We start from the raw sequence: 19654 nt of genomic DNA, 5'->3' as shown, positions 1-19654 counted from the left end.
TCATCAAACTGCCAGGCTTTGTGCGTATACACTCCGTGCGACGCGACTGGCGCGCCGCCGCGCGGCCGGTATCGAAGGTAGGCAGTGAGAGCCCCAGACAAAACGAAACCGAAACCACGCCGCGTACGTTGGTACGCATTGAAGTCGGAGCGGTGCGGTTGCGCTGGGTTCAGAGCATGAAGTTCTGCCTGTACTGCGTCATTAAGTGCTTCAATAGTTATGCGTCGTATCTCGTGGGGATAAAGTTTCACAGTTTTTCACCTCGCCGATGTTTTGTGGCACAGCGACAACGATGGACCCGTGCCATACGAAGCGAGAAATTTGGTCTCCCGAACATGTCTGCCACTGTGTCGGCACGGCTGACATATTCTGCACTGCCGCTTTGCGCTCTGCGTTTGTTTTCGTACCAGTAACGCCTACATGTGTTCGCACCGATTGGACGAACTAAAATGCCATTCCACACTCGCGGTTATGCATTGCCGATTTCGTTGGAGGAATGCCCTCCAAAGAAGTTTCGTTCCCATAGTACGTGTCGATGATATTTCCGGACAAGTATGGCATGCAATCTGTACTTCATGAAGAAAGATTCAAACTGCAAAAAGAAAATAACAAATATAAATCTAAAAAAAAAACAGCAATGAAACTCGGAATCACGGAGAGTTGACATTGCAGTATGGAAGTTTTTGTGGTGTGCTTTCCTTTTTGATCAGCGTCTTTTTGGATATGGAAACGCTGACAGCCGAGTTCTGTAGACAACATTTTTTTTTTCTCGGCTTTAGGGCCACCTATCGCAAAGTGGTTCAAACTGGAAGCACCGTCCACTGGTCCCTTCCTACCTGTAAAGTGTGCACCTCCCACGATGAGTTGTATTATATTGAGAGCATTTGACGGTCAAAACCAGTTTCCATTTAGTTACGCCGCCCAAACAAAATTTCCACCTGGTTTCGCTATGCCAACTCTTTTTGGTATAATAAGCGTTGTGTCAAGTTAAGGTCATGTCAAAGTACCTGTGCGCCAAAAATCAGCACCTCGCACAACAGGTTATTACACGACAGCTGACCGCAAAGGCCCTTGACGGCCAAACCGTGTGTTCGCCGACAACTTTGTTTTCTCGGCTTTGGAGGCACCTTTCGTAAGGTTGTTTCAATTGAAAATACAGTCCACTAGTCCCTTCCTACCTATACAGTCTCCACCTCCCACGACCAGTGGTATTCTCTTGACAGCCCTTTCATGGTCAAAACCGGTTACCATTGAGTTACACCACCAAAAACTAAAATTCCACCTGGTTTCTCTGTGCCACCTCTTTTTGGTATAATAAGTGCTGTGTCATGTAACTGTCAAGTCCAAGCACCTGTGTGCCCGAATCTCCGCTTTGCACAGCCCGCTATAACAGGACATTTTGGGTCCAATATTGGATATCCCGTACAGCTTTATTTCTTTATTTGTTAGAAACATAACTTTTACACCCGCTGTCTTAAAGAAACTTAGCTCTCTTCGTGCACAAACTTAGTGAACCTCTCACTCGCCTCCAAATATCATCGTTCCAGCAGGCCTACGTTTACAGCGAAGAGCGAAATAAATTTCCCACTCAGAGCAATTATGGTGGGGGCCGTCTTGCTTTTCGGAAAATTGCTCCAACTCTTTTTTCGGCCGCAACTAGAGAAATTACATTAATAACGACTCAAACTCAATATATAAGAAGTGGAGAACAGCTAAATGCCCTTCTGCCCCAGCACTCACGCAACGTCACCCTCAACGTATCGGCTCAAAACGCAAAAGTTCTGTCCGTGGGCGCTTCCGCCGCCACAGCTTGGCATGCGAAAAGGCGCCGCAGGCTGCTGAACGCGCCTCACTGTCGAACGCCAGCTCCTCTGCTAGTGGCGCTGCGCGCGTTTTTCAAAGCACCCCCTATAGTTCCCGCACGGAGAGTATAGAGGAGGCTATGGTAAGGGTCACACGGTGTCGCATACTGGTCACCCTGTACCAGATAGAGGCTACCCGGTGTCGAATACCGGCCTGAGATACGGGTTTATTCCCCGCCGGAAAGAGATACAGGTAACGCCGAAACAATGCTACCGGCGAAAAATTACACAGCTAAGCTGCCAGTATATTTCTCCCGGTATCATCATACAGGTGAGCAGTATCGCGTAGTGGTAACCTACAGTGCCTACTGCATAGATGTACCGGAAAGCCGGCATGTCAAAAAGTTAAATCGGCATAGAATTTTCTAATCTCATTTGTCATTTTCTCTGCGGGTATCTCAGGTTTAATGTACAAATGCATGGGGTCTTGAAAACTCCGAGGTACATAAAGTAAACAAAACTAATATATCTACGTGGTGCATGGGGCAACAGAGGTTGTAGCGTCACCTCTAATAAAATTATTAACTCCTCCTAAATACGACGCAGTGTTGGTAAAATTTCGGTTTCCCAAAGTTTCTAGGCGTCACAAAAATACTAATTTTGATTACGTGCTGAGATATTCGTATTTCTATAATTCAAGAAGCAAGAGAGTATAGAAAAAGTCTAGGACGTGTGTATATTAATCCGACAAATATATATTTGAATAGTACATAATTTATATTCTGAACCTGCTATTTCGTGTTTTTTTTTAATTTTATGGCACGGCTTAATGATTTCCACCATCAGTGGGCTACGACTGGAAGCCGAATGTCAATGTCGTAAGAGGTAAGCTCGAGGTAATACAGTTTGTTTCCTAAGTTTCTAAAGTAGATACGCGTGCAAAATATTCACATGAGGTTTTTTAGTACTTCTGATAAGTACACACCACCTTGTGGCGTTTGATTTAAGATATAATCTGGGTTATTGGCCTCAGGCGCTTGGACGTACAAAGGTAGTCAAACGAAAAACGCGCGTTGAAATTTACGTAAATGTGTCTGTACACTTGGCCGTCATCGTAACCACCTGATTTTTTTTTTATTTTTATTTTTAGAGATTGTACGCGGGTATTTTATTGAACTGTAAAAATGTAAAGGGCTGTTTATACTCCAACGTAACGTCGACGGGCGCGCGCGCCCAACCGCGTTGCCTGACGTTGCTACGAAAGGACAGTTTATACTCTGACGACAGGTGGAACGCCTCGCAACGTAACGCGCCCCGGCGCGCGCCAGCGAAGCTCACGTCGAGGCGGGCTGTTTATACTCCAACGTAACGTCGACGGGCGCGCGCTCCCAAGCGCGTTGCGTGACGTAGCTGCGAAAGGAGAGTTTATACTCCGAACACAAGTGGACCGCCTCGCAACGTAACGCGCCTCGGCGCGCGCCGGCGAAGCTCGCGTCGAGGTAGGCGCTGCTCGAATCTCGGCGCCGGCCGACGACTGTCGTCACCCAGAATTCCTCGCGCGAGCGTCAGTTGGAAAGAAAAATGGCGAACAGAGTTGCCGCGGAGTGCGAACCGAGCGATCTGACGACGGACGAGGTTGAGCGGCTCATTGAAGCGGTGAGAGAGCGCGAGTGTCTTTATGACGTCGGTTTTCTAGAGTACAGGGACTCCAAGCGAAAAAAGAATGCCTGGGAGTCCGTGCGCATTGCCTGCGGCATGAAGTCCGGTAAGTTGACTAGGGTGATTTCATGTGCGCTTTGCTTGGCGTGACAACATCTGGCCATTTTGTTTCGAACGCTTTTTTGTGTGTGTGTGTGTGTGTTGAAGAGCATGAAAGAGCGTGTCCCTGCACGCGCGCGTGGCGCTGACTGTGCTACGGCCACGGTGTAGCTACGGCGACATTTTGCTTCCTGAGATTTCTTGGTATTTTCCCTGTGAGCGCGTGCTGTCGCCATCGGGTACTACAAACGATGGCATCATCCAAACAGAAAGACATTGAGGCGCTCTAGTTATTTAGGACTTCAAACAGAAAAGCAGTGCAAGCGGCTTAACTGACATGGCAACTTGTTCAGCATTTTATTTTTGTATCACGTCTGCATTTGGGAGAAATAAATTCGACATATTTATTTCAGGTGAGGACGCACAAAAAGCGTCGAAGCGTGTACGCGACAGGTATGTTCGGGAGGTCCGCGCCATTGAAGCTGCCACAAGGAGTGGCAGTGGCTTCGTCCGGAAAAAACAATGGGCCTTCCTGGAAATGATGTCGTTTTACGAGAAACATATCCGACCCAGGAAGTATGTGAACAAAACATGAGTCCTCATTTGCTGTCTAACTAGATTTCTCTCCCATATGTTAATCCCACTTGCAGGGCAACCACCAACGTAAAGGCACCACCTGTGGGCGACACAGCACAGTGTCTATTAATGGAAATGGTGGAATCTTCTCCTGACGACTCGACCATTCCCACTGACTTCGAGCCTGCCCAAGAAGAGCTGCAGTGCAGCCCCGAGGCTCCTGTCCCAGGCACGCCGTCCACCTCGGGTGAATCAACATCAAGCACCTCGAGGAGGTCATCAGGCCAGTCACAAAGGTGCCCAGGACCCCCCCCCCCCCCCCCCCCCCCCCCATTCTCCACGCAGAAGGGAGGCTGACACAATGGAGAGAGAACTTTTAAATCATTTAAGGACTAAAATGACACAGAACGAGGCGTTTGCCTACTCTGTAGCACAATCTCTAGATCGTTGGGACAGGTCACCAGTGCCCAATTCAGGGCTTGTGTAATGCAGATTCTGTATGAGTATGAATGTAAATTTCAGCAGAAATAAAACGCCCCCGACCTTTGTGCATCTGAAGGTACACGTGTCCACTCATGTTTTGATAATATACACATTCTGTTAATATGAACTACATTTTCGAAGAGCTATCTCTGCTTATGGAATTCTACTACATCGTTAGAAAAAAAACAAAAAAACATAATCTGTGCAGCAGTCTATGTTAATCTGAATATTATTAACTCTGTAGTTCAATACTTCAGAATTAGTTCTTGGAGGCAAGCTGCAGGGATGCCTATCACATAAAATAGCTTGAAAGAACACCTACAGACATTTTTCAAATTTACCCCAAGCGTCAAGGAAGTGGCTTGGAATGTAGGTACACACGAATGTGGACGATAGCTTGCGCAGCGAGTGTACCTGCAAACCCGGCATGATCTTTGGTGCTTGTGTAAATTAGCAAAATGTCTAGTGCACATAATAGCATCATCTGCTACTCAGACACACAGCCTGCGCTAATACCGTTAATCAAACATGCTTTCTACCCATTACATTCGCTTCGTGGGTGGCACGCTCGAAACCTGTTTATATCACCGAGAGAAATGCAAGTAGAAAAGCAGGCTTATCGAAAGTACATCTAGAATGTTATTTTACTCCTTTGTGGTGCAAATGAAAAGATTAAACCCGACTTTTGTAATTAATACACAAGCTGTCCTATTTTCCAAGTGAGCCACTACTACATTCCTGCGGGTTCACTTAATAAGAAGCCAATCATTTGGTATGCGTGCCTGTATCTCAGTGGCAAGCGAAAAACATGGATGGCCAATATTCCTCGCTTGTGCCAATTACCTGGCTCTCCCCTGTACAACAAAATTCACCAAGGTAGGCAGGTAAGCTCTTTGAAGGTGAAAACAACGAGGGATTGCGAAATATATTTCGCCGGTCAACCCTGTTAAGCAAGCAGAGCAGAGAAAATATATACAATTTATTTGCAGGGAAAGAAAAAAATTGAACAGCATTGATAACAACCTTGTGCCGTCGTCTACTCCCTCGTCACTATGTCGTGTTGCCACGGGATGGCTCCCCTAGGGGAGATGAAGTGGTCTGCCAGCTGGTCCCTGATGCTGATTGCTGCTGGGCTGCTGTTGCCACCTAGGCTCCTGTTGACACCAACATTCAAAATGTCAGCTCGCCACTGACCATCCACACGGGCACCCCTCCTTTCACTGTCAGCATATCCAGGAGGGCAGTAGGCTTCATCCCGTGTCAGGAAGTTGTGGAGGCAGACTCCCGCTTTTATCATGTTTTCACAGTGCTCAACAGTGCCATGCATGGGAGCCAGAAACGCCCGCCAGCGAGACACAAGTATTCCGAAGGCGTTTTCTACTGTACGCCTGCCCCGGGAGAGCCTGTAGTTGAAGTCCTTTTTTCGGTAGTCCAAGCCTCTTCCGGGGAAAGGGCGCATGAAGTACGTTTTCAACGGGAAGGCTTCATCCCCCAGGAGGCACAGAGGTGGTGCAGGCTGTGCGATTACAGGGATCTGGAGGGTGTTGGCAGCTAACGCCTTTCCGAAATTAGACTCTCTCAACACACCGCCATCGGACTGGTGTCCGGCAGCCCCAATGTCTACCAGTCGAAACCTGTAGTGGGCGTCAACAACAGCGAGCAGCACCATCGAGTAGAATTTCTTGTAGTTGTGAAATATTGAGCCAGAGTTTGGTGGGCGCCTGATCGCGAAGTGCTTGCCATCTATTGATTCAATGGAGTTAGGAAAGTTCCACTTGGCGCAGAACTCCCTCCGGATCTCTTCCCACTGTTGTGATGTGGGTGGCTGCAGCACTAACGGGGAGAGGCAGTCCCAGATGGCTGGCAGCGTTTCCTGGAGGATCCCCGATAATGTTGCTTTATGCATCCTGTAACGTATGGCCACATGGCACAGAGATCCTGGTGATGCAAGGAACCTAGAAATGTGAAAAACAAAATTGTGAGACTTAGTACCTAACTCAGAGCAACTGTTTAGTCAGTCATTTCCACTGTTTGTGACTAAGAACGACCTACGAGAGTGCTCCGTCAGACTTATATTGCTATACACGTAATATGTAAATATGTACTAAATGTGTTTGACTCACGCCCTACGGTGTTTTGAAATAGTTTCAACTCTAAAACCGCCCGCAAAAATCAAGGTATTGGCGCATGAAGTGGAAATTGATCTCGAATATGAGTTTTACTGTGCTGATTTACTCATTAAAAATTTCAGTCTCAGTTTGAAGTGCAAAAAAAAAAAAAATGAATGACGATGTCAAATGGGACAGCCTTTCTATTTAGTAAAATATGTGTTTGATGTAGTAAGTGTTACATTGAGACGTTGATCCGCTTATTTATGAGTGTCTCAAAATAAAGTTACAAGGTAGTACTAATGGCCCGTCAAACATCAGCAACTGAACCTATCAAGTTGAAACTTACCTTTGAATACATACCTCACTAGTCCCCTTTACATATTACAAATTCAAGTCTCTATTTAAAGTACGAAAAAATTAAAAAGAAAACTTTCCCATATTAGGCTTTTTTTTCGTTCTAGGAGTTCAGACTTAAAATTTGAATGCGTGCGGTACATCAAACCAGTAAAGGAAGCATTTGAGGTAAGTTTCTACTTGAAACGTCGCGTCCCTGATTTTTGCTGGCGATTTAAGAGCACTAACTATTTTTGAAACGCACTGTCGAGATTGGGCCTCTCAATTAAAGTATCGGAGTAGATGAGAGCGCAGAAGTTCCCGGTTTGAGGTATTTTGATACGAGTTGGGCGTGTGTACGGCGGTAGTACACCGCCTAGAAGCATAACCTAATCAGTCAAGCATCCGCGAAAATGAAGTGTATATCAAAAATGTAGTACATAGAGTGCCTCAATGTACTTCTGCTTTGGGGGATGCCACCGTTTGTAGTGCCCGATGCCGACAGCACGCGCTCACAGGGAAAATACAAAGAAATCGCAAGAAACAAAATGTTGCCTTAGCATAGTCACACCAGGAGCGCGTGCAGGGACACGCTCTTTCACGCTTTCAGAACAAAAAAAAAATAAAAAATAAGCGTTCGAAACAAAATGGTAAAATGTCATCACCCCAAGCGAAGTGCACATGAATGCACCTAGTAGTACATACCTCAGTGTGATGGCCAGCCGCTCAGCGGGCGAGATGGGAGAGCGATGTGTGGGCGAGTGTACAAGACAGTCGTGGACGAGTCCGAGCAGCTCGTCGAATGAAGCCTTCGTCATCCTGCAGAAAAGGAAACGACAGAATTGATTCACTATGATAAGCGACATGACTATCGACCGTCGCCTTACCTGAAATATTGGAAGTGGTATTCTGGGTCGGACTCGTGCAGCTCCTGTAGTAGATGGTAAAATTCTCCAAACACTGTGCGCTTATCAAATATGTCTGTACATCGTGCGTGTTCTCTGGCGCCGTATTCGGCACCATAAAAGCACCGCTGCAATTTTTTTCTTTTTTTGCTGATCTAAATACATCGCGAATCGGCTCTCCATGGTTCCTCCCGTCTGAACAAGTCAGGACAGAATGCAAACGGAAACGGAAATAAACCATCAGCTTATGTCGCGGTTGTCATGGCGACGCGCAGGCGCAACGCGAAGTGCGCCTCGGAGCGCGCTGGACCGCGATGGAGTATAAATGCCGTTGACCGCAACCTTTTCAGCGCAGCGCGTCGTGTCGTTGTTGACGACGAACGCCGGCGCACGTCACGTTCGTCGACGTCGGAGTATAAACAGCCCTTAACAACAATTTCGAACTTTAAAGTCTATTCAACAACAACAAAAAAAAAAATTTTGAGGCTTGCACGCTTTGGAGATACCTAATTTGCGTTACAGGTGTATGGGGTTTCGGGGTATTTACTCTCTAAAAAAAAGGGGTCTCATTTTACAATTTTTTGTACCATATAAAACACTCCAAATCTTCAGTTCGACGTACAGCGCACTGTAGTCGTAGAGACGGCCCCAAATGTTACGATGGGCTTGATAACGATGCCATATTACTTCTGAAATAGTTACAGTACGTATCAAAGACCACAGAAAGAAATCACTGAGGTTTTCCAGTAGGGCCAAGACCACCCCGATTATTACTCTTTTTTTTGTAGTCAGTAACACGTACATTAGTTATTTTAATAAGGTGTGCCACACGGCTATAAAGCCTCTCATGAAAGTGCGTGCCCTCAGATCAAAGTCAGTGCGCTGTACGTCGAATTGAAGTTTTGAAGTGTATTATATAGGACAAAGGGTGTAAGAATACACCTTTTTTTAAGTGATATAAATTGTTTTAATGTCATGCAGGGCACTAAGGATAATTGAAATAAAGCTGCGGCTCTATCTTCAGAATTTCGCTCTTGATAAATACCAGAGACAAACGTGTCACCTAATATTTGCTCTGGTGGTCCCTGTGTGGTGCATTTAGTTTATTTATTTAATCCCCTCAGGACTCGGATACGGTGCAAAGAAAAGGGGGAAAATCAAAAACAAATTAATATGGGTGAAAACAATGTTTTTCTGGTTGTCGTTGTCTTTCTCGTCGTCTGAAAGCGTTGTCTTTTCAGGTAATAAACGCAAAAATAGACCGTTGTCGCTTTGCATAACCTCTAATTTTTCCCTATTTTCAGGTTGGAATGCTTTCTTTGTTTGGTCTTTTGTCGGCTATACTGGATATGTTAATCAGGATATTATTTTTTAAATTTTTTTCTGAGCTTACATGTAGTGCAGTGAACTTGCACCAGTGTGACGGTCTTTGTAGTGACAATCGGCCTCAAGCGCGAACACTGTTTAAGGGTGTTTCATGGTCTCTAATTCCGGGGTGCTATCTCGGTGTGCCGCCAGAGCATTATTGAACCAGCAATTAGTTCTGGCCCGATGAAACCGAATATTAATTCCTCTAGTGGCTCGAGTGGTTCTACTGGCTGATCCAAGTAGCGGCCAGGCTCTTTAAATTAACCGTGAAATTCGTTTTCTTAACCTATTGCGCTATGATTTTGTGCAGCGTTGCCCACAGATGTTTCATTTTCTTTTCTTTTTTTGTGTGTGAAATTAGCAAAGAGCAATTTTATTTGAGGAAAAAGTAAAGAAAAACAAAGGCTTAGCTCCCAGGAAAACGCAGTGAAGCCACGGGTCTTCAAACAATACGGCGCCGCTTCGCACGGAAGACAAGAGATGGCGCAAGCGGTCGCGATGCCAACTGCCGCCAACGAACCAGCATACGTCGGCGATAGCCGGCGTCTTTAGCAGACGATCGTTTCGACTCCAGAGCGGCGCGAGCTTTTCTGATATTAGTTACCAATGCATTATTTTATCATCCTTAGCAATATACTGATGTCGTGTTCTTTGCAGTTCCTTGTTGATACCGCACCTGTGTTTGTTTCTGCGACGGTCGCCGCCTGCGAAATGCGCGTAGCTTTTGAGTCCAAACGATCGTCTGGTAAAGACGCCGGATTTCGGCGACGTATGCTCGTTCGTTGGCGGCAGTTGGCATCGCGACCTCTTGCGCCATTTCTAGTCTCCCGTGAGAAGCGGCGCCGTATCGTTTGAAGACCGGTGGCTTCGCTGCATTTCCATAGAAGGTAAGCTTTTTTTGTCTCTTTACTATTTCCTCCGGCAAGTTTGCTTTTTGCAAATTTTACAAAAAAAAAAAGAATGCACCATCTGTAAGCAACGCCGCACTAAATTGTAGTGCGATAGGTTAAAAAACCGAATTTTGCGGTCGATTTAAAGAGCCTGGCCGCTCCTGGAGTCGCACAGTAGACTTCACTGGGAAGTTAAAATGATCTGGAACGGTTGGTGAGAACACTAAACTTTGCTTTAGCTAACTGAATATTTTTGTCCAAATTTTGAGCCAATGATGGAGACGCGATGTAGGCGTCTTTCCGAACCGCTGGTCTCTTGTTCTATCGCTGAGTGCCGTCTCCTGTTCCGTCTCCTTTTTAAACCCTCACGGCGACGGTTAGCTCGCTGTGACGTGAGTGGTGCAACCGCGAGGCAATCCGTCAGTTAGATGAGACAGCAGCATTCGCAGTCGTATGGTTAGATTTCCACGATATTATCCAATGGTGTGCGATGAATGTTGCGCGGGTATGGCAATCCGAAGGTCTCAGGGGCCGCTCGGTCCGGCAGAGAAAAGCTCTCTCGGGAGCCGCTGTGTCGGTGCATGCGTACGTGACCACACTTGCAAAAACACTTAAGCGTGGAGGAAATAAGTTATCCATGTTTTCTCGCGCAACTCTCTATAGTAAATGTTTAGCAGGAAAGCCGCGGTATGTATTGCAGGTTTTGCATTGTTTCCGTGGGATGGGTGGCCGAGCGGGCAGTGCACACAAGCTCGGAGCACGCGGAGCGAAAGTTCGCGCTGCAGAACCCAAGGATCATCAGTTCAATCCCCACCCCTGCCCATTTCGATGTGGATGAGCACGGTACTGGCGTCCGGAAGTGTATCACTACTGTGTGGTGCACGTTAAAGGCCCCAGGATACCGGTTGTACTGCACTGGCGAAATTGCTCATCTACAGCGAGTGACTCGTCCCAACTTTGGAATGACTCACCAACTACACGCTGTATAAATATCCACACAACCCCATTCTTTTGCATTATTCGTAAATTAATATTCAGCGAGTGCACCGGATTTTTTAAAGCATTTATTTGCTGTTCGGCATGAAAAATAACAATTCGAGACAATCTGTTTCGCCTCGTCAAGACCGACGGCCTTGATCGTTGACAAGTGTACCAGGGCGCTGGTTAACATGTTTACCTTCCTTCGAGATCAGAGCAATTCTATTTTGCGAACAGTCATTAACATAAAGCTGAGCAGCGCCTTGGCCTCGTTTATAGTAGCAACGGACGCTGATTTTCGTATAGGTGTCCAAGGGTATTGAAAGTAATCATAAGATCGCATCAGGTCCTAGCAGGTCGTTTTCCTTTGCAGTAAATGTCAGGTGTTTTGTGTTAACGGCTTTCAAAAAACCTAAGTGACTCGCTCTTTTCCCCTCCTTTGTGTCGAACACTGAATTTTGAAGGCTCAAGACATGTTCTAAAACGTGTTAAATCTGCAATACCTGCGCACACACTTTTTGGAAGTTATATTGCGAACTTTCTTTTTTTTTTTTGTAAAATGCCTGGCGTGGACAGAAAATGGCTTGTTATGGAAAAAAGATAGGAAACAATGGAAAATGACTTTTTAGACTGCTGGGATGCTGTATATTTCTGAGACGTCCTTGAAAGGTCGTTGAAAACGAGGCCTACCATTAATGACCCAGGACATTCGGCTCTTACCTACAGAGACAGAGGACGCTGCCCCCTACGACATGATTGTGTTCATGGTCCTTCACAGTGTATAAATATGTAGTATAGCGGCATGCCACGCAGATATCGACGTCCGTCCTGTGTCAATATCTTGTGGAGCACGTATGTGTGCAACAACCGAATAACTCACAAAGGTCAAATACTTTTAACAATGTGTCTTTTGCTAAGTTTTTAAACTTTTACAGTGGGGCTGTTAAGGGCTAGGTTCCCCAGGAGGATCGTGTCCGGTATGTCGACACAAAGCTACATGGACAGCTACCGCCATTTATAAACGACGGCCGCAAGCACACAGCAAGTCTGGTATCCGCCGTCGCTCGTAAATGGCGGCAAACCTTTCCAGCTATCATAAAAGAATTGATAGTTGGGCGCGTTGGCGGAAATTCATCGTATGAAAGAGCGCGAAAAACAGACGACGACGAAGAAGAAGCACACGTAACGAGCGCAGCGCTCGTCAGGTTTGTTTCTTGGTCCTCGTCTGTTTTGCGCTCTATTTCCTACGCTCCTACGCTCTTATCAGTTTCCGTTCGGACTCACGATGGGGTCAGCCGCGTGGCTGCGGAAGGAGCGGCGATGTACGCAGCAGCACAAGTGGGTCCACAACCGCCGCAAAGCCGCTGTCGCCTCGACTTCCACTGCGTCCACAGCTTCAGATTCCTTTGCCAAAGAGCACATCGCTCGCCTGGAAAGCCGCCGCAGAGAACAGAACCAGCGATGTAAAGGGCTCCCGCGGGCCAACGCCACGGGCGACGATCGTGCCACGGAGGCCAAGCACAAGGTCGAGGCCCGGCGGCTGAACAGTTCCGGGTGCGACGGCAAGGTTCCGAAGGGAGTTCGTGGAGAACCCGTTTGGCGTTACGTGCGCCGTGTGCGACCAACTCTGGTTCGCCGTAGACGTATCCACGATCGGCAGCGTGTCGGACAAGAAGAAGCGGGAATCGGGCGCGTTCGCGTCGCGGCAGTGTGTCGAGTACAGCTCTGCTGGTCTCCTTCTTCACGAGAGTGGAAAGGCTGAACGTTTTTTAGCACATTTAAAAAATATATCTTTGATATTTTCGTAATAATCAGGTCATCGAAAATGTATCACTCAATTCAAGGGATTTCGCGATTTGGCTGAAAATCTCAAGGTGGTGAATTCGAAATCTGCCAGGTTGCTGAAGCCTTTTCACATGATTTGCAATGGGCGTGAGGTGTTTTGATGTTCATTATTCCTAACCGTCGGCTGTTACAACCAAACGTTAGAGAACTTTGTAAAAATCGGCTGATAAAATGAATTTCATGCTAAAAGGCGCAGGCATCACAGGCCGTTCAGCCAATATTTGGAATAGTTGGAAAAAGAGGTACATCATTGGACGATTGTGTTCTGTGTGTAGCCAAATACTGAAAGTGTCTTGAAAAAAATAAGTCGAGACTTAGCCCCCGTTATCTTCTCCGTTAGCAATATTGAGAATCCTAATAAATTCAATTGGATAAATTGGAAACCACTTTCAATGTGGTACCAGTGAGCTTCCAACGTCACTCAATATCGGACTTTATTGGCATCCCAATGAATAAATTGTATACAACTGCCAAAAAAGTTGCAATGGGATTTCAACGTTATTCTATATTGGAGAATCATTGGCACCCTATTGGATAAAATGTAAACTACTTCCGATAAGCTTCTAATTTTGTCAAATAAGGGACAGTGAATGGCACCCATTGGATAAATTGGATACTACTTCCAGTGAAGCGCCAACGGACTTGCAAAGTTTTCTAATACTATGTTGTTATCGGCAATCCACTCGGTAAGTGGGACGCCATTTCCAATAAAGTGCCAATGGGTACACACTAGTGAAAATATGTGAGGGGCATTGGCATCCCAAAGGATAAATTGGATACCACATCCAACGAAGTGCCAATGGGTTTCCACTCTTGTCTTATATAGGGAAGTCATTCGCACAGATCGGACAAATCGGATATCACTTTAAATGGAGTGCTAACAAGCTTGCAATGTTACCAAAATATTGGGTAGTAATTGGCGCAATATTGGAAAAATATGATACTACTTCCAATGAAGCGCCAGTTGCAAGCATTGGACAGTCATTGGCACCTCACTCGATAAATTGGAAACAACTTCAAATGCAGCGCTAACAAGCTTCCAGTGTAAAATTTTAAGTAGTCATTGTAACCTAATTAGACAAAATAGATACTACTTCGGATGAAGGTACCAATGGGCTCCCAATCTTGAAATATATTGGGCAGTAATTGGAACCCATTGGGATAACGATGGATACTACTTCTCGTTCAGTGCGGATGTGCTTCCAATGCTGCCCAATAATATGCAGTTATTACGGCCGCTGGATAAATCGATTGCGGAGTTCTAATAGGTTTCCAGTGCTGAACAATAAAGAAGAGCCATTGGCATTTCATTTATAAATTGAATACTATTTTTCATAAAGTTTTTATTGGGTTCTTATGTCGCTCGCAATTAGGGATGAATTTGCATTCAATTTGATAAACTAAATTCGATATCCAATATAATTAAAAAGCGAGAGAATACAAGGAGACAGAGGAGAGAACACACAGAACAAGGAGGCATTTTTTTTTGTTGTTTATCATGAATGTATACCAACTAGCCCAACTCTTCATTCTAGTCATATTCCATTAATCTCAAAGGATGACAAAAAGTATGAGAAGAACGTAAAGCACAAGGACGGAAAAGGCGATTTCCATTGTGTTTTATGTTCTTCCAGGTATTAATATTATCCTTTTTAGCACGCTCTTTATTCTAATTCTATCAAAAATTTTATAATAGAACAAGTTTATTGATTCACCGGATGTATTGAATCACTGTTTTCTAATGACCTTAAAATGTGGAACTATACTCAAAATGTGTTGGGTAATATTGATGATCTATTGGATTATATTTATAAGTTTACAGAATAATACACATTCAATGGAGAACGGGGATATCGGTGACATAGTTGGCTTTCAATATGTACGACATCTGAGATTGTTTGAAAAACTTCCGCTTAGTACAGCGTCAACATCGGACCAATTTATTATGTGGCATTGACATTTTGTTTCCCCGAAACATGTCCGGGTCTTTAGCTCATGCGTCAACACCTTTGCTCTAACTTTTAACAAAATTAGGTAAGACGTTTTGTACACTTTCATATTTCGTCCGATCCTTGTGGCCTAAACACAAAGGTAGCTGCAACGTAAATGGATCCGAAACCCAGCTCTAACTCCAGCGCTCACGCGATTGTTTCTCGCAAGTTTAATTGAACCTTTCAAATCCAGGCCAGCACCGAACTACTCGTCATTTTCACAAGCCGATCGGTACAAGCTAGTTCATGTTTCGTTCTCAATTTTAGCTGCGACTACGCGCGTTCTCGGCCGACGCTGGATTGCCGAATTTACAAATGCTGCAACTGTGCGGTTTCCGCCACCTTTTGGATGCGTGTGCGACATCGTGTAATATAAGGCAGAAAGCTCGCACTCGAGGAGCTGCATATTTTCTTCTTCATAACGTTCGATGACAGCCAGATGTGCAAGCGCACGCGCACCCAAAGCTTTGACTACACAGCCACATAAACCAGTCCGGAAGTACGTGAAGTTACGCTATAGCAGAGTTTCACTGTACTAATGTTACACACTGCTACAAGAAAACGCGTTATTTTTTTGTCTTATCCGGAAGTTACGCCCCTCTTGAAAGCGTAGCACGTACAGGCATTTTATGTACATCATGAGCCATGGCGTCGTAATAGAAGGCCAAACCGACCTCACACTGTGTAGACAGTCTCGTCTACTCTGCTTCTAGCTCGCAGTCCCCCGTTTGCTTCGTGTTCACACGGCCCGTAAATTTGAGCAAAAACAAAACATACCCTTGTTGATTTCGCCATTCCCTTCGAAAGCGCGTTGGCGGTCTCAAACCTTTGAGCGCATAGTAATGTAGTATATTACCCAAAACAGCGAACGGCACATTAAAACCAATGCTTGAACAATTAGTGTAATCCTCGTCTAGGTGAGCGCTTGTTAAATGGTCGTTATTAATGAGGTTTATAATCACAATTTCTTACGACGGGGTAAATCAAAAGACTATAGTGCTCTACTGTGTGAGTCGAGGACGGGAGTCCCAAGGACAAAAAGGTATAGAGCCAAATTCGAAGACAGATACAACGTGCGCAATGTGTAGGGGGGAAACAAAAACAATTAAGCATGTGATTCCAAAATCTGAAGAGCTAGGTCCTGCCCTTTCCGAAGGGGCGGAAGACGTGGCGCTCGCCCTTGGTTTCGCTGGACACGATGGACGATGGAAGAGTAGAAACAACGAAGAGAATGTCAAAGTGCTGGTGGAAATTATCTAGGCAAAATTGAGCGAAGTACAACTAACTAGCACGGCTAGGGCACAGGGCGGAAAGAAAAAAATCGCGACTCCCTCCCACGTTGCCTCTTTCGCAAAGTCTCAACCCTCTTTCCCAGGCGGTCTGGTGTTAGGTGACTTCGACAAAGTTCAACCAGAGGGAAATCGGCGACTCACTCGCAAGGCGAAAAAGAGGGGGGTGATAATTTGAGTTTTTTTTTGCCCGATCTGCCAAAGGTCCGCCTGGCAATCAACTTTGCAGCCTTGTGGTAGCTAGAGAAACACATTGGCTTGTAAGGCTCAAGCAGGTTATTTAATGTTTTTTTTATGCTAGGTGGCGGAAGCTGCCGCCCGTTATGAATCGTAGAGCCGTCATTATCCATTCGTTCATTCGTCCGTCTCCGGAGCTGAATCTAGGTCACCGTCGAGTGGACCCAACTTTACTAAAAACCTTAGTTGGGAAACTGCCATAAAGCCTGCTTTAAAAACGTTGCTCTGTTACGAACTCGAGAACAGAGCTAATGGCGATCGCAACGCCGCCATTTCTCCCGCAGCGTCCACTCCGGGAACTGCACGGCTGCACGTCGAGTCAAGCATGGGCCGGTGGCGCCATCTCGAAGGGCCATTTCGCAGTAGCTATGTAAAGCACCTTTCATGTTTCAACTAGTCGCTAAAGGGTGGCGCTGTTATCGTATTTAGCCTAAAGCCCCTCGATATGCTTTCGTTTGTCTTTGCAGGTAGCGCCAAATGCGCGAGCGCACGTGGCCCAGGTCTCGAGTGGCCCTTGGAAGCAAATGGCGGCGCGGCACTGAAATGAGTGGCCCTTGGAAGCGAATGGCGGCGGAGCACCCGCTCGTGGCACGTGTCTTGCGCATTTCCACAACAAGTTAACGGTACTTGTAAAAACACCTTTATCAAGGGGCTTTAATTTAGCCCTGTCTTGGTTGACGCTAGCGGCCTATGTTTCAAGGGCTCCTCTCCCGCGTGAGCGAATCACAGAAACAGGTCTGTTTAATCTCGTCGGCAATGATTTCTGTGGACCCCTATATGTTCGTAACACCGCGGTCGATACGAAGGCCTACATCGCACTTTTTTCTTGCGCGGTCACCCGAGCCATACACCTCGAAATTACTTCGCGCACGACGTCTCAAGCCTTTTTGTTCGCCTTTCGTCGTTTTGTCTCTCGCAGAGGTCCGCCATCTATTGTCTACTCGGACAACGCTCGAACATTCCACCAATCCGCAAAACTCCTCAACCTCGCCTCCTCTCCTGAAGTACAAGACTACACAAGCGGACTCCGAATTCAATGGCGCTTCAACGTGGAGCGAGCCTCTTGGTGGGGAGGATGGTGGGAGCGCGTCATCCGCTCTGTAAAGGACTGCTTGAAACGATGTCTGGGTCGCAACAGTCTGTCATACGAGGAACTGACCACCGTGCTCCTCGAAGTTGAAGCCGTTTTAAATTCCCGCCCACTGACTTATCTAAGTTCCGAACCCGACGATCTTCAGGCATTGACACCTTCGCACTTCCTCCTAGGAAAACGCGCTATCAGTCTACCGTTGGAAGTAGGGCCTACATCGCTGAGCTCGACACCTGTGGACCTTCGCCGCCGTGCTCAAGTTTGGAAGCGGACGTTGGAACACCTTTGGAAGCGGTGTAGAAAAGAATATTTGCTGCAGTTACGCTCCGCCCACATCAGCACCACAACATCACCGCCTCGACTACAGATCGGCGACGTGGTCATCGTAGAGGACGACAACACACCTCCTCTGTTATGGAAACTTTGTCGGGTGACGCCTACGTTCCCGGGCAGAGACGGCGTAACTCGAGCATGCGCGCTACGCCTTTCTAACGGCTCGCAACTGCGCCGCCATGTTCAGCGCCTCCATCTCCTCGAGGCGGGAACACCATCCGCAACGCCGCCGGTGGGAGGATGTTGAATATTAGAAGAAGAGGAGAGCCCGGCTACGGCGCGGGCTCGCGAGCCGGCGCACCGGCGATCGAGTGCTTCTTGTAGATAAAATGGATGCAAACGGTACGGAGCGGTTTTAGTCCTTTCTTTAACAGTCCCCAAAAAAAGAAGTTCAAAGAAGGAAAGAAGGAAGACTGCGGAATGGGAAAAGAGAAATCTTTGGTTTCACCCTACAATGCAAAACAAGGCTCTACGACCCATCTTATGGCGAATTCAGCTGGTCGTTTTGGAGGGCGGCGGGATCCACATTTGTGGAGCGCGCCTATTTCACTGGGCTATCAGGGTCGAGACAGACGTGTTCTACTCCTCATTTTGGATCATCGTCAACTCCAAATCTAGATACGTATCTGAGAAACGTCGGTCCGCCGAATTCGGCGGATTCGACCGAGACCCAGCCCGGCGAGCCGTCGTCGCGCTCACCTGACTTTCTTTCTCGCCGAGCATCTGTCCTCGCAAGAATTTATAATAGCCGTTCGCGAAGTGCTCCCAACTTTACTGCTGCTTGATGACAGTCCGTCATCATGTTGATCGAGCAGCTCCTCTAGCAGCAGCAGCTGGAGTAGCAGCGACGACGAGGATTGCTTGTATATTCCGCATGAACTCGACTGCCATTTATGACCACCCCAGAAGAAGCCGAAAATGGAGACGTACTCGAACAACGTTCACGAGTATTCCGATGAAGAGGCAAGTGGCTTATGCTGATGCACATCGTTTAACGACACGCATATCTCATACCAAGATTAACTTCTCTCCTGCGCATAACACGTGTTCTTAGCTCAGCGATTGCGAAAACATGTGCTTCGAGATCCGGGACCGCATAGAGGGGATGCACGGGAAGGTGAATGACCGGAACGCATCCGCCGATCACGGAGGAATGGGCATGTTCCACTGAGGGTTGGGAGGCGGAACGACTCCTTTCAAATGGCGTGCTCCATCTCCGGTCTGGTCTACTGATCCCGGCGCGCTGTAAAACAACGAATGGAATTCGCCCCTAGCCAAAACAGTGCTGTGCGAATGACTCGTGTCTTCACGCGCCGCGCGTCGCTCCGCGAAACCGAAAGGACGCGCGACACACTTAATAACTTTGTGCGGAGAAGAGGATTACCGATTTGGACGTCTTCTTCAGGACACGTGTCTGCTATACATCTTTAAAGGCAGGTATCTCAGGTTTGTGAACTGATTGTGCTGATACAGTCCTTGTCTTCTTTAAGTATTTGCCTAGGATTTCCCTTCAAAACTCTGTTCCTGCTCAATATTCTGATAATATAAATAAGATTTTATAGCGATTTATACTGGTGTGGAATGAACAAAGTAATTGTTTTTAGGTTTTTATAGCTGTCATTTTTTTTACTTTACAAACTCTTAAATATGATAATTCTTTAGTTT

The sequence above is a fragment of the Ixodes scapularis genome, unplaced genomic scaffold (genome assembly GCF_016920785.2).
Source record: "Ixodes scapularis isolate PalLabHiFi unplaced genomic scaffold, ASM1692078v2 PGA_scaffold7__128_contigs__length_106722199, whole genome shotgun sequence".
In the NCBI taxonomy this organism is placed as follows: domain Eukaryota; kingdom Metazoa; phylum Arthropoda; class Arachnida; order Ixodida; family Ixodidae; genus Ixodes; species Ixodes scapularis.
This window is presented reverse-complemented; position numbering follows the sequence as displayed.